The sequence below is a fragment of the Gracilinanus agilis genome, chromosome 1 (genome assembly GCF_016433145.1).
Source record: "Gracilinanus agilis isolate LMUSP501 chromosome 1, AgileGrace, whole genome shotgun sequence".
NCBI lineage: Eukaryota > Metazoa > Chordata > Mammalia > Didelphimorphia > Didelphidae > Gracilinanus > Gracilinanus agilis.
Window position 1 is genome coordinate 653,954,833 of NC_058130.1, and position 21,617 is coordinate 653,976,449.

Here is a 21,617-nt window from a genome sequence, read left to right on the forward strand (position 1 = left end):
CCTCAGGAATGTACGTTTTCATCTACAATATGATGTGTTAAAGTATGACTTTTGCAGAATATTTATTTTCTCTAAACCGTTGGTTGTCCACCAGAAACTATTTTTGGATTATGTGTATGCTCAGGCTTAGGTCTATTACTAGCCTTATGTAGGTGTGTGGGAGTCTTCTGATATCCATCATATTTAACTTATTCAACTTCTTTCTTATTCATTTTTCAGTTTAGATTTATCTAGTTTTAAGAGGTGAAAAGTAAAGTACCACACTATCATTATTTTGTTATTTATTTCCAGCTCTAATTTAATTTTCCCTTTAGAAATTTGGATCCTATAAATTTTTGTGTGGAAAGGTCCAATACTGATAATGCTTCATTCTTCTTAGTGCTCCATTGCTTAGTTACCCCATTTATCTCTTCCAATTATATCCATTTAGTCCCAATTTTGACAAAGATCATGACTTCTACCCTTGCATTCTCTGGGAAAGCTAAGACATCGTATATTCTCCTCCAACCCCTCACCTTCACTTTATGCACCTCTTTTATTTTCAGAGTGGCTGGATTCATCAAAATTACTGCCAATGGTTCTGTTTACTCTACTGTGCAGGCAATTCTTCTGTTTTATCCCCTCGCCCCCTGAAAATATATGCTTGCTCCAAGTTCATCTCTACCCCTGCTCTTGTGAGGAGCAGCTCTCAGCTGCTGGCTCATTCAGTATCTGCAGAAATGCTAAGATGACCAGGGGTTGGAAAGGATGAGAACTTCAGCACGTTGGCAGCATTGGGTCACCTGACCTCACTCCTTCCCAGATGTGGATTCCAAAATAGAGCCATCTCTAGGGCTATTGACATAGCAGTCAAATTCATCAGGGCTGCAGCTGACACTGTGGGGATGGCTGGCTTTGGAGCTGGGATGGGCACCGTATTTGGAAGTCTCATCATTGGTTATGCCAGCAATCTCTCCCTGAAGCAGCAGCTCTTCTTCTACACCATCCTGGGCTTTGCCCTGAGACTCTTGTCATGGGGCTTTTTCACCTGATGATGGCCTACCTTATCCTCTTTGTGATGGAGCCATTTCTACCCCTTAACATTTCTGAATGTTCCTCCTCCTCTTGGTCCTTCTGTGTCTAGTCCAGGCAGTGTGTACATCCCCCTCCATCTCCCCAGGCAGCCCTGGGGAAAGCTGTGGACTCAGGGTTTGACAGAGGGAAGATAAATAAATACTGTATTAATAAACAAAAACAAAGAAAAAATTACTCTCAGTGTCATAGTTACTAGTTGCACATTTCATCTACTCTGTTCTGCCTATTCCTTCCTTCCTTCCTAACTTCCTTCCTTCCTTCCTTCCTAACTACCTTCCTTCCTTCTTTCCTTCCTTCCTTCCTTCCTAACTACCTTCCTTCCTTCCTTTTTTCCTTCCTTCCTTCCTTCTTTCCTTCCTTCTTTCCTTCCTTCTTTCCTTCCTTCCTTTCTTCCTTACTTCCTTCCTGCCATTTCCCTCCACAAATGTCCAATTTCTTTTGACAAATACCTCTCCAATTCACATCTTTTTCCAGAAACCTTCCCTTATTCTCTCCCTTATCATTATGGTACCAAATTGGTGCACCTTTTCAAAGTTCTTTCCTTTATCCCTTCACCCTAAGCCTTTAATTCTTATCCAATCCATTTTTCCAAAAGTCCCTTCCAACTACGAATTCCTACTTCTTGATATGAATTTAATTCTAAAATTTCCACCTCTATCTTATCCTTCCTTCTCTCATTTCCCCAGTTCCTTAAGAGGACTCCTATTCCTTTCCTTATCCTATTGCTGTTCCCTCCTGTTTATTTGTTAAGAGGATTTTTATCCTTCTAATTGTGTATAATGTCTTTTTTATCATCATCCAAGGTCTGCTGATAATAGGGTTTTTCTTTCTAATAACACATTTTGGAATACAGACACACAAACATATATATGAATTAAACACATATTGTTTAAGGACATGTCAACTATGAAAAATATCATTTAAAAATGCATTTCCATTTTTCATTATGGATAGTTAGATTGGAAACTTTCATAATGTTGAGGTCAGGAGGAAACCATTTAACATTATTCAGCTTGATGAAATTACTTCAAAATAAAAATAAGATCATTGGGGAAACTTATCACCAATAATCAATATTTCTTCAAACTCCATGTAGGATATCTTCCAAGACTTCAGTGAATATTTTAGCAAGTATATTTTCTGGTTTTTTTGTCTTACTTGCTAATAGGGACTTGAAAAAAGTCATCTTAGCATTATCTATCACAGAGCCATATATGATTTTAACATTTATAAAGAAAGTACCATTTCTGGGGAAATTCCTTGAGTAATAATTAATTCTTACCAATAGAAATGTCTTAAACAAAATAACAGACTCATCCTATAGTCTTTCTACATCTCCATCAATTATTTGACCACAACTTTCTGATCTAATATCTTATCTTATAAGTTTTGAGTTGTAGGCACTTTGACAACCACAAAAATTATAATTAATAACTGGAATTGAGAAAAGAAACAAGAAAAAATAGTCATAAGACTTTAAAGTCAGGTGTCCTTAATTTTTGTTTTAAACCCTATTATCTGGAGACAGAATAATAAATGGGTTTGATGAAAGGAATTCTACTATGAGGAATAATGCAACTCTAAGAGAAAAAGTAGCCCCAGATATGGGGCAGACAGGTGGCATAATGGATAAAGTATCAGACCTGTCACGAGGAAGCTTATCTTCCTAAGTTCAAAAGTTCAAATCTGACTTCAGACATTATGTCATTCTGGGAAAGTCACTTAGCCTTGTTTGCCTCAGTTTCTCATCACTAAAATGAGCTGGAGATGGAAATGACAAAAAACTCCTGTATCTTTGACAACAACACCACCAGTGGGTTCATGATTGAAATGAATAAAAACACAAAGCCCCAAATACATCAGTGAAAATTTCAGGATAGCATAATGACATAATCAGTTCAAATTTATCAATGTTTCTTAATTACTTGTTGTGTTCAGTGCCCTGTTTCAGAGACTAAAGATATCATAATGGGATATAATACATATACTGAAGGATCTTACAGTCTAATTAGAAAAACAGAATGTGGACTGAATAACTATAAGGAGGTAGAAGAGTGGTGTCATTATAGCGATAGTACATAAAAAATATTGAAAAGTGGTATAATGCTTGAAAGGGGTAGATAACTCAGATCATGAAAGGAAAGCTTCAAGAAAAGGGATATTCATCCTAGTCTCTACCTTCAAGACTTCTTCAAGTTTTTAGTAAAATTCTAATTTGTGTATTAAGATTTTTCCAATCCCCTCCACTTTGAGTGCTGTCCCTCCAAAAGGACTGCCAAATTAATCCTGTCTGTATCTCATTTGCATATAATTGCATGTTGCATCATTACTTATTTGTGAGTAGGGACTGATTTTCTAATTCTCTATATCACTAAGACTTACCTCAAAGCCTAGCACATAATAACCACTTTACAAACTTCGTTCACTTGAAGCCCCATCTGAACTGGGCTTGAAAAAAGGGATGGACTTGAATCTACAGAGATGTCTGTGTGTGTTTGTGTGTGTGTATTTGTGTGTGTATATGTGTAGGTGACTATTATTACAATGAACCTAAATAATAACTGATTAAAAGGCATCCTGTCTATGGATTTATGAGAGGCTTCAAATACAAAATAGTTAAAATGTTTAAAAGTTGAGCCTCAGTTATCTGTTAAATTCACTCATGTAGAATTTTCCTTTCCATAGAAAGGATGCTGGATAACTTTGGTTTTATTATCTTTTCCCTGAGAAAAGAAAACTGTCCAAATCTGTGTCCAGAGGAATAACCAAAAAAAGTGAACAAAAGGAAACAGAAACCTCATTTTTATTTGTAGTAAATGACAATACATTTTGTTACGTAAATTTCTTTCTACTGAAGAGTTACACAAATATTAACTTTATTGGGCTTATCCTTTGAGATTAATAGTTTTACTGGAGTAATAGAAAGAAAAAGTGCCATGGGTTTCTTTATGAGCAAATCGATTAAAATTATAGAATTCATTTTTCAATTGAGAATGTAATGGTACCACATATGAATCTGTAAAATTCAGGTCAGGATTGAGGCTTGTACTATTCTACTTTTTTTCCAGTAATTACAAGACTAAAAGTGTTGGGGTGGTCTTATCTTCATTACTAAAATATTCACATAGGAATTTCCACATTCCATAAAAAAGAAACAAAAGTTTCATAATGTAAAAAAAAAGTAAAAATAAAAATAAAAATCTTCACACACACTGACTTCTTTGTCTTAATTTAGTACATAATAAAAGTCCTATAGATGCATGGAAGAGAGAACCTGCAATTAGTGAAGAAGATATATTGTTTTATAATGAAGGAGACAAGGTCCAGAGATACTGATCTAGTTAGAATGGGAATGGCTGATGTCATTATTTAAGAGAAATGAGGTACTTATCACTCATATAAATAAGATGAAGAAAAAACACATATAAAAGTGTCCATTATACTTGCAATAAGGATCATAAAAATCTAAATTCTGATAAGCAATTTTATTCAGTCTAACAATGATAATGACAATAGAGGATAATGATACCTAGATTCCCAACACCAGATTCATATTCCGCATTAAACATGTAAAGCACATTACAAATGCCTGAAAAATGTCATTCGAACTATTAAAAGGTGAAATATTATTACCATTCTAAAGATGAAGAAATGAAGTCTCAGATTATTTAGGTGACCTGTGAAAATAAATATTATAGATGTAATTTCAACCCAAGTCTTTTGGACTTCAAATTCATCACTTTATCCACCTTATCCACCTTAGCATGACTTCTATTTCTCTACAAACATGTGAAGGCTAATATGTATGATATATTACTCAACTCAACTGATAAAACCTGAAATTAAATTGTTACTCACTGTCTTTTCCTTCACCCTAATCTACCAAAATGATATAATCTTTCCATTAACCAAGGCTAAAAGTTTACCTCTATTCTTAGGCTTTACCTCATGCTCTCTTTTTTTTTCTCCTAGCAGAGATAGGTCATTTTAATATTCAATTTTCATTAATTTTTAATTTTTTTCCTTATCTACTGGCTCCTTTGTTTAGAAATATTCTTATGTTTCCCATCCCTTAAAGAGAAAAGGACAAAAGGAAATGATAATAAACAAAATCTCTCTAGATGTTGGCATACCCAAGAGCTTTTGTCCTATAACTCCCATCCTCTTCTCAATTAAACTCTTTAAATAGCCATACAAAATAAGTTCCTCCACTTCCTTTTCCTCAATTCTTCTTCCTTCTTCCTTCTCCTCCTCTTCCTTTCGTTATTCTCATTCTACCTGTCTTTAGTCTTCTCTCCACAATAATCTATTCTCCTATCACTGGTTAAATTGAAATTCTTAAAATGAAATTCTAATTATATAACTTCCCTAATCTGTAAAATGCAGTGCCTTCCTTTTGTCTCCAAGATGGAATATAAAACCTACTATTGGATTCTCAAAGCTCTTTTCAGATTTTTAAAGACATTTTATTTCACCACGTACATACAATAACAATTTTCAACATGAGTTTTCTTAAACTATAAGATGCAAATGAGCTCCCTTCCCCCAACCCTTACTTCCCCCTACCTAGAGCTGGTAAGAAATTGGATCTGGTATATACATGTATTATCATAGGAAACATATATCCAAATTATTCATTTTTGTAAGAGTATTCAGATAAAACTAAAACACTAAAAAGAACAACAAATAAAATGAAGTGAAAATTGTATGCTTTGATCTGTATTCTGACTTCTACAATTCTTTCCCTGGAAATGGTTAGTATTCATTGTCATACGTCCATCAGAATTGTCCTGAATCATTGTATTGCTGAGAGTGGCAAAGTGTTTCACAGTTGATCATTCCACAATAGTGCAGCTACTGTGTATAGTGTTCTCTTGGTTCTATGTATTTCACTCTACATCAGTTCATGTAGGTCTTTCCAGGTCTTTCTGAAATCATCTTGTTCATCAGTTCTTACAACACAATAATATTCCATCACCATCATATACCACATTTATTTATACATTCTCCAATTGATGGACACTCCATCAATTTCCAGTTTTTTGCCAACTCAAAAAGAGTTGCTATAACCATTTTAATATGAATAAGTCCTTTTCCCTTCTTTTGAACTCTTTGAGATATATTGACTTAGTAATGGTGTTGGTGGACACAGGGTATACATTGTTTTATAGCCCTTTGGACATAGTTCCAAATTACCCTCCAGAATGGTTGGATCAGTTCATAATTTAAAAAAACAATACATTAATGTTCCAATTTTGTCACATCCCCTCCTACATTTATCACTTTCCCTTGATGTTATATTGGCTAATCTGATAGGTGTACAGTGGCACCTCAGAATTATTTTAATTGAAATTTATATAATCAGAGTGATTTTTGTACAATTATTGATAGCTTTCATTTCTTTATCTGAAGACTGCTTGTTCATAACCTTTGAGCACTTGTCAGTTGAGGAATGGCTTTTATTCTTATAAATTTGACTTACTTCTCTATATATTTGAGAAATGAAAGCTTTATCAGAGATATCTGTTATAATATTACTCCCCAGTTTGTTGTTTCCTTTCTAATCTTATTTATATTGGTTTTGTCATTATAAAAACTTTTAAAAATATAATAGACTCAGATTATTAATTTTAAATCTGGTCATGTTCTTTATCTTTTGTTTCAAAATCATTTGTAAACTCTTCTTATACGTGGCTCTCATATACTCTTGTGATTCAGTGATTAGCTTCCTTCTTGTTCTTTGCACATAAAACTCCATCTTCAAAATGAGTGACTCTTCCCAATGCTGAAATACTATATTTAATCATCTCTGCCTCCTAGCTTCCCTAGTTTCCTTAAAATCTCAACAAAAGTCTCACCATACCTTTTCTGGTATTTCTTTGTTTTGGAATCTTCTTTCTTAATGTACCTCCAAATTATCCTGTATGCTTTTGGTATATGTTTGCTTACATGCATGTTGTATCCACCATCAGACTAAGCTTCTTGAGAGAAGATATTTTGTTGTTATCATTATTGGGTTGTATGTTTCTTCAGTTTTCTTTCTAGGCACATGTTAGGTGATTGATGAATGATTCAGAAAAGAACAAAATCTCAATAGTAATAATTAAAAATTCTTAGTGAAACATGGCAGAATTAATTTCTAGAATTTGGTTTTCTAAAGTTGATTCCTTTCCACTTCAACCATTTTCTTTAAGTGTGCTTTTATGCCAATATCTGAAAAAACAAGCCCTAACCTTTCAATTTTCCTTCCTGTAAAGTTACAGTTAGTACTTTAGGCCTCTCACTTCTAGAATATTTTCTATGCAGGTTTTCTGTTAGGAAACCTTGAGCTACCTGCCATTAGCTAAATTATACTGATACACTTCATAGTTAGTCAACATAACTACCACATATTCATGAATAAGGAATCACAATGATATAGATAAGAAATCACAAGTTCACAAAGGAGAGCAGATATTTGTGCAGTATGGGACACAACTCTTACTATAATCACTTAGCATAGCATTTCTCAATCCAGACACCCAAACCAAGGCTTATCCAATCTTTACATAAAGGATTTTGATTCTTTCAGGAAAATCTGCCTTCATTTTCCCCGTGACCCATTTCTGGTCCCGTTCAGAGATAAGCTTTATTCTTCTATTTAATGAGCAATCTATTTATCTGATTCTGATATATTATTGACAAAGAAGCATCAGTTGCTGTTCCACCATTAGTATATCCTTCATTATCCAGATTCTACTAAGCTCAGGATCTTTTTTCTTTATTCTGTCCAATGCCCCGTATTCAAATTCCTTGGATGTTTTTCAATGTATTCCTACACAGAACCCAGAATTACTTTTTAATATTCAATAGCAAATATGCATAAATAATCATGCCACAATCATTTATAAATGGGCATCAACTTGCAAAAATACACATTGGTCACCTGTCAGAGGTAGTTGAATTAATGGAAAGGGAATTTTGGAGTTTGAATTTTACAACAGTAAAATGGAAAGGACTCAACATTTTGAACCTGAGTCCTCAATTTGAATCCTAAACTTTCAAATTTGTATCCTTATAATCTTTGGTAAGGCACATAAATTCTTTGGTTGTTAGTTCTTCATCTATAAGAAAAATGGATTGGATTCAGTAACATCTATAGTTCATTTCTTCCTCAAATCTATAATTCTATTGCCCCTGGGATAAAATACAAATTCAATTGTTTGGAATATAAAGCCTTTAACAGTTGGTACACTGCCAACCCAGGTAGGCTTATATCATATGACTATTTGCCATGAATTTTGCATCCCAAACAAATTGGGCTACTTGCTATTCCCAATATTCAGTACTCCATCGTTATTCTTTTTTATTTTTAATATTTTATTTAATTAATGAATTTAGAACATTTTCCCATGGTTATAGGATTTATGTTATGTCCCTCCACTTCTCCCACCACCTCCCATTGCCCATGCCCTATTTCATTGGGTTTTATATGTGTCATTGATCAAGACCTATTTCCATATTATTGATATTTGCACTAGGTGTTCATTTTGAGTCAATATCCCTAATTGGATCCCCATCCTCCCATGCGATCAGGCAGTTGTTTTTCTTCTGTTTCCACTCCCACAGTTCTTCCTCTGAATGTGGATAGCATTCTTTCTCATGGATCCCTCATAGTTTTCCTAGATCATTGCATTGTTGTTAGTAGAGAAGTCCATTACATTCGATTTTACCACAGTGTATCCATCTCTGTGTACAATGTTCTCCTGGTTCTGCTCCTTTCACTCTGCATCATTCCTGGAGGTCATTCAAGTGCATAAGAAATTCCTCCAGTTCATTATTCCTTTGAGCACAATAGTATTCCATCACCAGCAGACACCACAATTTGTTTAGCCATTCCCCAATCAAAGGGCATAACCTTGTTTTCCAGTTTTTTGCCACCACAACAAGTACAGCTTTAAATACTTTTGTACAAGGCTTTTTTCCTCATGATCTCTTTGGGGTACAAACCCAGCAGTGGTGTGACTGAATCAAAGGGTAGACAGTCCTTTAATGCCCTTTGCATATAGTTCCAAATTGCCATCCAGAATGGTTGGATCAATTCACAATTCCACCAGCAATGCATTAATGTCTCAATTTTGCCACTTCCCCTTCAACATTTATTGCTTTTCTTTGCTGTCATTTTAACCAATCTGCTAAGTATGAGGTGATACCTCAGAGTTGTTTTGATTTGCATTTCTCTAATTATGAGAGATTTAGAACACTTTTCATGTGCTTATTGATAGTTTTGATTTCTTTATCTGAAAATTGCCTATTCATGTACCTTGCCCATTTATCAATTGGGGAATCATTTGATTTTTTTGTACAATTGATTTAGCTCCTTATAAATATGAGTAATTAGACCTTTGTCAGATGTTTTTGTTATAAAGATTTTTTCCCAATTTGTTGCTTCCCTTCTAATTTTGATTGCATTGGGTTTTTTTGTACAAAATATTTTTATTCTTGATGCCTTTCTATAGAGTATACCACATAATTGCAATATGTTCACTGAAACATTCTCTGTCAGAGTCCCAAACGTCCCTCAACAGTTAAATCTAGTGTAACTTTTTATAAAAATAATTTTCTCTCTTCTAGCCATCTTCTATTTATTTTTTCTTAAAAATATCTTATTTTCCAAATTACATGTAATAACAAATTCCTCATAAGGTTCTAAAGTCATATGTTCCAAACTTTCTACCTCATTTCCATCCTTCCCTCTTCTCAGAGCTGGTAAAAAATTCAAACTGTTTTATACATGTATTATCATGAAAACATATTCTCATATTGGTCATTTGTAAAAGAATAATTATATAAAACTCAAAATTCAAAATAAAAACCCAATAAACTAAAGTGAAAAATAATAAGTTTTCATATGCAATCTGTCTCAAACATTTTTTCCTTCATAGGTAGAAAGCATTCTTGGTAATAAGAACTCAAAATTGTCTTGGATAATTGTATTGCTGAGAGTAGCTATGTTTTTCATAGTTGATTATTACACAATGTTGCTGTTAGTGTACAATGTTTTCCTGATTTTACATATTTCATTCTACATCAGTTCATATAGGTCTTCCAAAGTCTTTCTGAAATCATCTTATTTATGATTTCTTATAGAACAAAGAATTCCATCACCATCATATATCATAATTAGTTAAACCATTCCCTGATTCATAGACATCCCTTCAATTTCCAGTTCTTTTCCACCACAAAAAAGAGCTGGCACAAATATTTTTGTACAATGACGTCCTTTCCCTTTTGTTTTATCTCTTTATGATAACTTCAAGTAGTGGTATTACTGTATTCCAGAGTATGTACTATTTTATAGCCCTTTGGGCATAGTTTCAAATTGTCCTCCAGAATGGTTAGATCATTTAACCACTTCACTAACAATTCATTAGTATTCCAATTTTGCCTCACCCTCTCTAACATTTATTACTTTCCTTTATTGTCATATTGGCCAATCTGATAGGTATAAGGTGGGTACCTCGGAGTTGTTTTTTTTTTTTTTAAATATACCCTTACCTTCCATCTTGGAGTCAATACTGTGTATTGGCTCCAAGGCAGAAGAGCGGTAAGGGCTAGGCAATGGGGGTTAAGTGACTTGCCCAGGGTCACACAGCTGGGATGTGTCTGAGGCCAGATTTGAACCTAGGACCTCCCGTCTCTAGGCCTGGCTCTCAATCCACTGAGCCACCCAGTTGCCCCCTAGAGTTGTTTTAATTAACATTTATTTAATCAAAGTGATTTGGAACATTTTTCATATGATTATTGATAGCTTAGATCACTTCATCTGAAAATTGCTTATTGTTATCCTTTTATCATTTGTCAATTGGGGAATGGCTTGTATTCTTATAAATTTGATTTACAATGAGACCTTTATCTGAGAAATTTGTTATAAAACTTTCCCACAGTTTCTTACTTCCCTTCTAATTTTGGTTATATTAGTTTTGTTTCTACATTTAATTTTTCTTTAAATTCAATTAATTAATTAATTAAGAATATTTTCTCATGGCTCCATGATCCCCCCCCCGTTTCCTTCCCCTTCTCAGAGCTGATGAACAATTCCACTGTATTTTACATGTATCATTCAAAACCTATTTCCATATTATTACTATTTGCAAAAGAGCGATCATTTAAAGTCAACACCATCAATCATATTCTCATTGAACCATGTGATTAATCATGTGCTTATCTTTTGTGTTTATATGCCCATATTTCTTTCCTGGATGTGGATAATGATCTTTCTCACAATTCTCTCAGAATTATCCTGGATCATTGCATTGCTGCTAGTTGAGAAGTCCATTATGTTAGTAATTCTATTCTATGGGTTAGTAAATATAATACAGGCTATCCATAATGCCTATTCACAGATGGAAGTTCCCTTGATGTCTACCAAATCAAAAAACAAACAATGGATCTTTTGATAAGTTAGAGATCCTAGGATACCCTTCCCTTATACATAATACATATGTACATATAATACATATATACAGAAGAGACTCTCATTTATCTATATCAAAAGTCTATATCAAAAAGTTGAACAATCAGTTTGTGCTGTGTCCAATGAACTAATGAGTGCTGATGTATGCACATACTTACCCTTACTGCAAGGATCTTCTGGCCCACTGGAGAATCATAATTCTCCTTGTGTAGCCATATGTAGTGTGGCATGCAACTACCGTGTGACGTTTCATATGTGCAATGTGTGTTTATACATAATATTGCTGCTCCACGGATTTCTTCCTTCCAGTCCTCTTCCTGCACAGTACTTAATAAAGATTACAACACTCTTGTGATTGTCCATTTCTGCAGCTTGTAATTCCTATGTTTTCGTTTCTTCCTCTGTACTGCATGCATACTTGTCTGCCGTCTATCGTTTTTTTCTGATGGTTGACTTGTCACCTTCTTAATCAGGAACATTAGTTGTTGTGATGTAATTGTGTTAATTTTGTATTGTTTTGTGTTGCAAAAAAAAATTTGCCGTTTTTTTTCTTGTTTTTTTCCTTTTTAGAATTTCAAGCAGTTCATTCATTTTCATCATAACCGTCTGTTTGCTGTGGATCTGGCAGTGCATTCATTTCATTTTGCTCTATGACAGGAGGTTCTTCATGATGTTCTTCATGTACAGCTTGTCTTTTAACGTGCTTCACATGCGTGATGTGGAACCACGGGTCCCTATTCTCAACTGTCACACAAGTTGGGCTAGTTAATAGCACCTGGAAAGGCCCGACCCATTTAGGGTCTAGAACAGATTTTCTTGTAAAGTTCCATACATAGACCATGTCTCCCGGTTTAAGCTGATGTAAGCTAAAGTCTAAAGGAACTCTCTGGGTTAACAAACCAAGTTTGTGCAATTCATCCAGTCTCTTTTTCAAAGCTTTCATATATCTATATAGCTGACACGCAGCTCCAATGTGTGACAAGAGAGCTGACTTCTGGGATGAACCATGCCATGGAGCGTGCCCATACAGAAGTTCATATGGTGACAATCTTGTGTCAGTACACGGTTGACTTCTTAAATGAAAAAGAACAATGGGGAGTTCTTGTACCCATTTCAGATGGCTTTCAGAACACACTTTCCCAATGAGAGTTTTAACTCTCTTATTACAGATTTCAATTTGCCCTGAGGATGAGGGGTGATAGACTGAACATAAACTTCTCTTTATCCCCAAGGTCTTATAAATCTCATGCAAGATGCTTTGGGAAAAATGTGATGCATGGTCAGAATCTATTCTAGCTGGTACAGAGAATCTTGGAACTATCTCTCTCAGAAGTGTCTTCACCACAAAGGCTGCATTATTTTTCTTTGCAGGGAACACTTCTGGCCATCGAGTCAACCTGTCAATGATGACTAGGGCATATTTGTAACCTTGACAATTGGGTATTGATATATAATCGATCTGCAAGCACTCAAATGGGGTATATACCAATTGTCTGGCTCCTAGTCCCTTAATTCTGGTCATGCCCTGATTGTATTGCAAGCAAACCTTGCATTTCTGGCATGTTCTAATTGCACATGTGGATATACCAGGAGCCATCCAGTGCCTTCGAGTACCCTAGGGATTGGGTCCCATAATGGCCTTTGGCATGTAATGCATTACATAGGGTATTATATAAAGATCTTGGAAGAATGGGTTTGTCCTCACTAGAAAACCATACACCTCTCACTAATTTGGCCCCTAGATTTTCTATCCAGTGTTTCACTTCCCTCAGGGAGTATGCCTGTTTTAGATCTGATTCATCCACCAAGGAGAAATTCAGCACATGGATAGGGGCAAATCGAGCACCGAATTTGGCGGTTATATCTGCCCTCCTGTTTCCTAGTGAGACTTCATCCACACCCTTTTGATGTGATCGGCACTGCATTACTGCCACTTCCTTAGGTAACTGGACAGCTTTCAGGAGTTGGTTTATAAGGCTCCCATAGGCTATCTCCTTCCGACAGCTGTTATATATCCATGATATTTCCAAATTTGGCCTGTACAATGTACTACATTAAATGCATATTTACTATCGGTCCAAACGTTCAACCTTTGACCCTGGCCAATTTCTAAAGCTCTGGTGAGACTCAGGATTTCAGTCCCTTGAGCACTCATGGACTTAGGTAGAGCTGCATACCATAAAGTCTCATCTTGAGTTACTACAGCCACGCCTGCATACCATTCTCCATCTACGCAGATGCAGAACCATTGGTAAACAAAGTGAGATTGGGAGAGACCAAAGGAATATCAGTCAGGTCATCTCTCGTTTTCTGAACTATGTCCAAGGTATCTGCACAGCTATGGATGGGTTCTCCTTCTAATGGTAAGTCTGGCATTAGTGTAGCTAGGTTGATCTCCTTGATCTCCTTACAACAATGGAAAGTTAGATTCTCATTGTCCAGCAACACAATTTGATACTGGGATAAGCCCTGGGATGTAAACACTTGCAGGTTGCTGTTTTTCAAGATGGTATCTATTTGATGAGGAGACTACAGCATAATCCTGCATCCCAAAACCAGATCAGAAGATTTTTTAACCATTAGGCCTGCAGCTGCAATTGCTCTCATACATGGTGACATCCCCCTAGCCACAACATCTAACTGGGAGCTATAATAGGCTGTTGGTCTGAACTGATCCCCAAGAGTCTGCATCAACACTGCACTGGCTATTCCCTTGTCCTCATACACAAACAAGTGAAACAGTTTTGCATGGTCAGCGATACCAAGTGCAGGACTGGACAACACCACTGTTTTCAGTTTTTCTGTAGCATGCTTGTGTTCCCATGTCAGTTTTAAAGGTTCTGAGACAGTGTTCCTAGTCAAGTCTGTTAGAGGTTTTGAGATCAGACTATAACCAGGTATCCACTGCCTACAGTAACCCGTGATACCTAATATTGCAAGGAGCTGCTTCTTGGTCTTAGGCATGCACAACTTCTGTATATGTGCAACTCTCTTTTGGAAAATCCATCTTATACCCTTTTCCAACATGAAGCCAAGGTACTCTACTCGTGGCAACACCCACTGAATCTTATTTTTAGAAATTTTGTGTCCCCTTTTGCATAGCTCTTGAACAGATATTTGCTGTCCCTTTGACAGATTCGAGCACTTGGTGACATTAGCAAAAGGTCATCCACATAATGTACTAGCTTTCTCTCAGTGAATATGATAGACTCAAGATCTCTTTGCAGGATCTGACAAAAGACATTTGCACTTTCGGCGAAACCTTGTGGAATTCTGGTCCAGCAGAGTTGTTTGCCCTCCCAGGAAAAAGCAAAAATCTTCTGACTGGACTCATGCAGAGGTACATTAAAATATGCACAGCACAGGTCCATGACCGTGAACCAGGCCGCAGTACTTTGAATCTTGGCAATGATATTTTCCGGGCTAGGTACCACTGCATGTCCCTTCTTAACAAAATTGTTCACTGCTCTCAGATCCTGCACAAAATGCCATTGTGTCTTGCCATTTGGATCTTTCTTTGGCTTCTTAATGGATAAAATAAGTGTTTTATATTCAGATATAGTATAGACCAAAATGCCTTGGTCCAGGAGACTTTGGATAATGGGCCTGATACACTCTGTGGCCTCTTTGCTCAACTTATACTGAGGGATTCTAAGTGGAGTACCCTCTTTCACCTCTATCTTAACTGGGGTGGCAGATTTTAAAATTCCCACATCGGTTGAATGCTTAGCCAAAACTGCCTCTGGGACATCTTCCGGTATTTCACAGATACTCCCCATGTGTTGTTCCTCCTCATCACCCTCCACTTGCCCTAGGAATAGCAAGGGATGGTGTTTGAGTGACTGTTTGGGTAAGTGTAGGAATATCTGTCCTGACCTATCACACTGGATAGTGGCACCTAATTTATAAAGAACATCCCTCCCCAGAAGATTGGATGGACAACCGGGTATCAACAAAAAGGAATGATCTGAAGTCATTAGGCCTATTTTCACAGTCTTAGATCTTAGCTTGGGCACCAACTCCATTTGCCCAGTGGCTCCTTTTACTCTCACAGACCACATTAGTGCACAATTTTAGATATTTTTCATGTGCTTATTGATAGTTTTGATTTCTTTATCTGAAAATTTACCATGTCCCTTCCCCATTTATCAATTGGGGAATGTCTTGCTTTTTTGTACATTTGATTCAGCTCCTTATAAATCTGAGTATTTAGACCTTTGTCCAATATTTTTGTTATAAATATTTTTCTCCAATTTGTTAATTCCCTTCTAATTTTGATTGCATTGGCTTTGTTTATACAAAACCTTTTTGATTTAATGAGCTCAAAATTATTTATCTTACATTTTGTAATATTTTTAACTCTTGATTGGTCTTAAAAATCTTTCCTTTCCCATAGATCTGACAGGTAAACTATTCTACGTTTGCCTAATTTATTTATAGTTTCCTTCTTTATATTCCAGTCATTCACCCTTTGTGAATTTATCTTGGTGTAGTGTGTGAGATGTTGATCTAAAACTAGTCTCTCCCATATTATTTTCCAATTTTCCCAGCAGTTTTTTTTAATAGTGGATTTTTGTCCCAAAAGTTGGGATCTTTGAGTTTATCACACACTGTCTTGTTGAGGTTATTTACCCCAAGTCTATTCCACTGACCTTCCCTTCTGTCTCTTAACCAGTACCAAATGTTTCAATGATCACTTCTTTATAGTACAGTTTTAGATCTGGTATTGCTAGTCCCCACACCATTCACATTATTTTTCATTATTTCCTTTGATATTCTTGATCTTTTGTTCTTCCAAATGAACTTTGTTATATTTTTTTTCTAATTCAATAAAAAAGTTTCTTGGCACTGAATAAGAAAATTAATTTAGGTAGGATTGTCATTTTTTTAAAACCCTTAATTTCTGTATATTGGCTCCTAGGCATAAGAGTGGTAAGGGTAGGCAATGGAGGTTAAGTGACTTGCCCAGGGTCACACAGCCGGGAAGTGTCTGAGGCCAGATTTGAACCTAGGACCTTCAGTCTCTAGGCCTCATTCTCAATCCACTTAGCTACCCAGCTGCCCCCCATAGGTAGGATTGTCATTTTTTTTATGTTAGCTTGTCCTACCCATGAGTAATTAATGTTTTTTTCCAGTTGTTTAGGTCTAGTTTTAATTATGTGGAAAGTGATTTGTAGTTGTGTCCATATAATTCCTGTGTTTGTCTTGGCAGATTGATTCCTAAGTATTTTATATTGCCTAAGATGATTTTAAATGGAATTTCTCTTTCTAACTCTTGCTGCTGAGATGTGTTGGAAATATATAGGAATGCTGATGATATATGTGGATTTATTTTGTATCCTGAAAATTTGTTAAAATTATTGATTATTTCGTTGAGCTTTTTAGTTAGTTCTCTAGGATTCTTTAAGTAGACCATCATATTGTCTGCAAAGTGTGATAGCTTGGACTCCTCACTGCATATTTTAATACCTTCAATTTCTTTTTTTGTCTTATTGCTACTGCTAGTGTTTATAGTACAATGTTAAATAATAGAGGTGTTAATGGGCATCCTTGTTTCACTCCTGATCTTATTGGGAAGGCTTCTAATTTATCCCCATTGTAGATGATGCTTGTTGATGGTTTTAGATATATACTGTTCATTATTTTTGGGAAAGGCCCCTCTAATCCTATACTTTCTAGTGTTTTCAATAGGAATAAGTTTTGTATTCTGTCAAAGGATTTTTCTGCATCTATTGAGATAATTATATAAATTTTGTTGATATGGTCAATTATGTGGATGGTTTTACTAATATTGAACCATCTTTCCATTACTGGTATAAATCCCACCTCATCATACTGAATAACCCCCATCATCACTTGCTGGCATCTTTTTGCTAATATTCTATTTAAGATTGTTGCATCTATATTCATTACAGAGATTGGTCTGTAGTTTTCTTTCCCTTTTTCTGATCTGCCTGGTTTTGGAATCAGTACCATATTTCTGTCATGAAAGTAATTTGGTAGAACACATTTTTTGCTTATTATGTCAAATAGTTTGTATAGTATTGGCCTTAGTTTTTCCTTGAATGCTTGATAGAATTCACTTATAAATCAATCTGATGACAGTGATTTTTTCTTACACAGTTATTTGATGGTGTGTTCAATTTCTTTTTCTGATAGGGAATTATTTAAGTATTCTAATTCTTCTTCTGTTAATCTAGGTACTTTATATTTTTGTAAATATTTATCCTTATTACCTAGATTGCCATATTTGTTGCCATATAATTGAGCAAAATATTTTTAATGATTGCCTTAATTTCCTCTTCATTAAATGTGATATCTCCCTTTTCGTCTTTGAGACTGGTGATGTAGTTTTCTCCTTTCCTTTTTTATTAGATTGACCACTATTTTGTCTATTTTATTTGTTTTATTCAAAGTACCAGCTTCTAGTCTTCTTTATTAATTTAGTAGTTCTTTTATTTTCAATTTTATTGATTTTATTGATTTCTCCTTTGATTTTTAGGATCTCTAGTTTTCATCTGGGGATTTTTTAATTTGTTCACTTTCTAGTTTTTTAAATTGAATGCCCAATACATTGACTTCTGTCCTTCCTATTTTGTTAATACTTGCACTCAAGGATATAAATTTCATCCTGAGTAATGCTTTGGCTGCATCCCATAGGTTTTGGTAAAAAGTCTCATCATTATTTCTCTTCAATGAAGTTATTAATTGTTTCTATGATTTGTTCTTTAACCAATTTTGAAGCATCATATTATTTAATTTCCAATTAAATTTTGATTTGCTTTTCCATGTACCCTTACTCATTATTATTTTTATTGCATTATTATATGAAGATATTGCATTTATTATTTCTGCTCCTTTACACTTGTTTTTATGCCCTGGAACATGTTCGATCTTCGTGAATGTACCATGTGCTGCTGAAAAGAAATTGTATTCCTTTTTCCCTATTTATTTTTCTCCACCTATCTATTACCTCTAATTTTTCTAAGATTTCATTCACATCTCTTACCTCTTTCTAATTTATTTTTTATTGGATTTATATAGACCTGATAGAGGGAGGATCAGGTCTCCTACTAGTGTAGTTTTACTACTTCCTCCTTGAACTCCACTAGTTTTTCCTTTAGACATTTGGATGCTATACCATTTGGTGCATACATGTTGAGTACTGTTATTTCCTCATTATCTATACTGCCTTTTATCAGGAATTTAATTACTTTCCCTGTCTCTTTTAAATAGATCTATTTTTACTTTGACTTTGTCAGATATCATGATTGCAACTTCTGCCTTCTTCTTCTCAGTTGATGTCCAATATATTTTGCTCCAACTTTTTACCTTTATCCTGTGTGTGTCTTCCTGCCTCATGTGTGTTTCTTATAGACAATATATAGTAGGATTTTGGTTTATAATCCACTCTGTTATTTGCTTTTGTTTTATGGGTGAGTTCATCCCAGTCACATTCAGAGTTATTATTTCTACCTGTGTACTCCCCAACATTTTGATTTCCTCATATATTTTGACATTTCATCCTATGCAATTTGTCAGTTTGTCACTATTCCCTCTATGTGTACTCCTTCTAGCTACCCTGATGATAATAACAATTCAATTTTTAAGAGTTACTGATATATTTTCTTGTAGGAATACAAATCATTTTAACTAATTGGGTCCCTAAAAAAAGTTTTGCTTTGGTTTTAATTATCTTTTGGTGATTCTCTTGAGTTCTGTGTTTGGATATCAGACTTTCTGTTTAAGTCTGGTCTTTTCTTCATCAATGCTTGGACGTCTTCTATTTTATTAAATGACCATACTTTCTCCTGCAACAATATAGTCAGGTTTTCTGGGTAATTGGTTCTTGGTTATAGACTCATTTCCCTTGCTTTCCAGAATATCATATTTCATGCCTTTTGGTCCTTCAGTGTAGATGCTACCAGATCCTGTATTATCCTAACTGTGGTTCGAAGGTATCTGAATGACTTCTTAGCAGCTTATAATAATTTTCCTTGATTTGTTAGTTCTTGAATTTGGCTATAACATTCCTGGGTATTGTCAATTGGGAATTAAAGGTAGGAAGTCATCTGTGGGTTCTTTTATGGTCCACTTGATATTCTTGATCTTTTCTTCCTCCAGATGAACTTTATTATTTTTTTTTAGTTTTATAAAATAGTTTTTGGTTAGTTTGCTTGTTATGGTACTGAATATGTAAGTTAATTTAGTTGAAATTGTGATTTTTATTATTTTTTTAATTTTATTTTTTATATTTTAATTTCCCTTGGGAAATTAATGTTTATTAATTGTTTATATCTAACTTCATTTATATAAAGAGTATTATATAACTGTTTACATATAATTCCTGTATTTGTTTTTGCAAATAGATTCCCAAGTATTTTATATTGTCTAGAGTTATTTTAAATAGAATAATTTCTCTCTATATCTCTTCCTCCTAGACAATAATTTATAGAACTGTTGATGATTTATGTGGGTGTTGTGTAGAGATGGAAAGCATAGAATCCCTGCAAAGATACAGGGACAGCCTCACCCAGAATTCCCTTAGGCTGTCCCTGTATCTTTGCAGGGGTTCTATGCTTTCCATCTCTACACAACAGTAGGTTAAATTTTATTAAGCAACCTTGCAAAAGTTATTCTTTCAAGTAATTTTTTGATTGATTCTCTAGGAATCTCCACAAAGAGTGATAATTTAATTTCTTCATTGGCTCCTTTAACTCCTACAACTTATTTTGCTTCTTTTATTACAAAGGTAGTATTTTGAGGAAATTATTAAATGATAATGCTGATAATAGTGATTTTTGCTTCACTCTTGATCTTTTTATGAAGACTTCTAATTTAATCCTATCACAGATCATACTTGTGGGTGGTTTAGATAGATAGTACTTCTTATTTTAAGTAATATCCCATTTATTCTAATCCTTTTTAGCATTTTAATATGAATAAATGTTGTCTTTTTAATGCTTTTATGCATCTATAGATATTTTCCATTGTGCTGATTGTTTTCCTAATGTTAAACAAGCCTTGCATTCCTGGTATATAAATACTGGCCATAGTTAATGATCTTTGTTATAGATTGATGTAATCTCTTGTTGTATATATCATGTGCTGCTGAAAAGAAGATATTTTCCTTTTTATTCCTATCCAAATTTCTCCATACATTTATTAAATCTAACTTTTCAAAAATTTCATTCATCACTTTTATTTCCTTTCTGTTTTTTTTTTTTTGCTTAGATTTATCTAATTCTGATAGGTGAAAGTTGAAGTCCTTTACTAGTATAGTTTTTTTTAACATTATTAATATTTATTTTTAACATGGTTACATGATTCATGCTCCACCTTTCCCCTTCAACCCCCCCCCCGGACCCCCCCACCCATGGCCGATGCGCATTTCCACTAGTTTTGTCATGTGTCCTTGATCAAGACCAATTTCCAAATTGTTGGTAGTTGCATTGGTGTGGTAGTTTCGAGTCCACACCCTCAATCATGTCCACCCCAACCCATGTGTTGAAGCAGCTGTTTTTCTTATATGTTTCCTCTCCTGCAGTCCTTCCTCTGAATGTGGGAAGCATCTTTACCATAAATCCCTCAGAATTGTCCTGGGTCATTGCATTGCTGCTAGTACAGAAGTCTATTACATTCAATTTTACCACAGTATATCAGTCTCTATGTATAGAGTTCTTCTGGCTCTGCTCCTTTCACTCTACATCAGTTCCCGGAGGTCTCTCCAGTTCACCTGGAACTCCTCCAGTTTATTATTCCTTTTAGCACAATAGTATTCCATCACCCGCATATACCACAGTTTGTTTAGCCATTCCCCAATTGAAGGACATCCCCTCCTTTTCCAATTTGTTGCCACCACAAAAAGCGCAGCTATGAATATTTTCGTACAAGTCTGTTTATCTATGATCTCTTTAGGGTACAAACCCAGCAATGGTATGGCTGGATCAAAGGGCAGGCATTCTTTTATAGCCCTTTGAGCATGATTCCAAATTGCCAACCAGAATGGCTGGATCAGTTCACAGCTCCACCAGCAATGCATTAATGTCCCAATTTTGTACATCCCCTCCAACATTCATTACTCTCC

The 21,617-nt window shown here is 35.0% G+C and overlaps 1 pseudogene; it reads left to right on the forward strand.

Annotated features, from left to right (window-relative positions):
* The first annotated feature begins 524 nt into the window (after positions 1 to 524).
* On the forward strand, positions 525 to 1,123 carry LOC123255251 (annotated as a pseudogene).
* The last annotated feature ends 20,494 nt before the right edge of the window (positions 1,124 to 21,617 follow it).